The sequence below is a fragment of the Triticum dicoccoides genome, chromosome 3B (genome assembly GCF_002162155.2).
Source record: "Triticum dicoccoides isolate Atlit2015 ecotype Zavitan chromosome 3B, WEW_v2.0, whole genome shotgun sequence".
Lineage (NCBI taxonomy): Eukaryota > Viridiplantae > Streptophyta > Magnoliopsida > Poales > Poaceae > Triticum > Triticum dicoccoides.
In genome coordinates this window covers 843,574,722-843,575,885 of record NC_041385.1, presented here as the reverse complement: position 1 = coordinate 843,575,885, position 1,164 = coordinate 843,574,722, and the positions used below count along the sequence as shown (strand labels likewise).

The 1,164-nt window shown below is 35.7% G+C and overlaps 1 non-coding gene across 1 annotated transcript; it reads left to right on the top strand.

Annotated features, from left to right (window-relative positions):
• Nucleotides 1-719: 719 nt before the first annotated feature.
• On the top strand, nucleotides 720-804 carry LOC119283057. Its single transcript, XR_005139013.1, has one exon. It is a non-coding gene; the product is annotated as a small nucleolar RNA U36a (small nucleolar RNA).
• The last annotated feature ends 360 nt before the right edge of the window (nucleotides 805-1,164 follow it).

The following is a 1,164-nucleotide window of genomic DNA, read 5'->3' as shown; positions in this document are numbered from 1 at the left end:
CATGGCAATTTTAGTATTTTGATGATGGCAATTCCAGTACTTTGACCATGAAAATTATTTTTTGTATGAACCATGGCAATTTTAAGTGCATGTATCATGGTAATTTTTGTTTATGGTTCATGGCAAGTCTAGTTTCTTAATTTCCCGTTTTATAATATGTCAAAAATTACTTTTAAATATAGAAGAAAATAGCTGAAACATATCATGTCAACATCAGTGTAAACACCATCGCAATTCATGTGCAATAGACATGGCAAGTTTTAACCCAAAAAAATGTCAAAATATATTGTTATGAGATTTAGTTTCGAAGATCTCGTCGCGACGGATTTAATGATGAAAACGGATTTTTAATCGGATTTTTCATTTAACAGATACAATATTTTAGAAAATGAAAATCTAAAAAATTCCCACATGCATGCATGCGGTGACGTAGCGCAGTCTGTGTGTTATAGGGCGTGTGAGTGGGTTTCGCTCACACCACACGTGTGGGCGTTAGCGTTGTCCAAAAAGTATTGTTGCCATGACGTCATGAACCCCTTCAACCTAACTATGAATGTCACAAAATAAACCAACCTATGTGATTATCCCACGAAATATAAGAAACACTTTGGCTCAAATGATGCCACCCGTTAGCTTTTCTAACCATCTTTTATGAGCTCTCTTCTGCACAATTTTGGTACAGTGCTGTGTTTTTGTTTGGCCCAGTTTCATTTGATTGATGGATGTGATTTGAGTCTTACTCGCCCGTTTGATTAATTCATGAAGTACAAGCGAAAAAAAGGTTGATTTTCTTCATGTGAGCCATAGAAATAGTAAATCGTTTTATTGTCCTCTTCTTTTAGATTTATGTGTTCTTATTTGACCATGGCTATGATGATAATAAACATATTCAGCAAACGAGACAGTTCTGCTTCCGAGAATTCATGACTAAAAGAAATTGTTATATAAAAAATGTGGTATTAAATTTTGAGAAAAAATGTGTTATCCCGGTAGAAAAGTTTTAGCCATTTCATAATCGATGGAGTCATTAAATCCTAGAACCAACACTCTTTACCTTGATCTCTTACATATGTTTTGAATCTAGCACTAGTAAAAAACAGGGCTTTGGTTCGGGCGTGGTCAGCCCATTAGTCCCGGTTCTTCACTAACCGGGACCCATGGGGG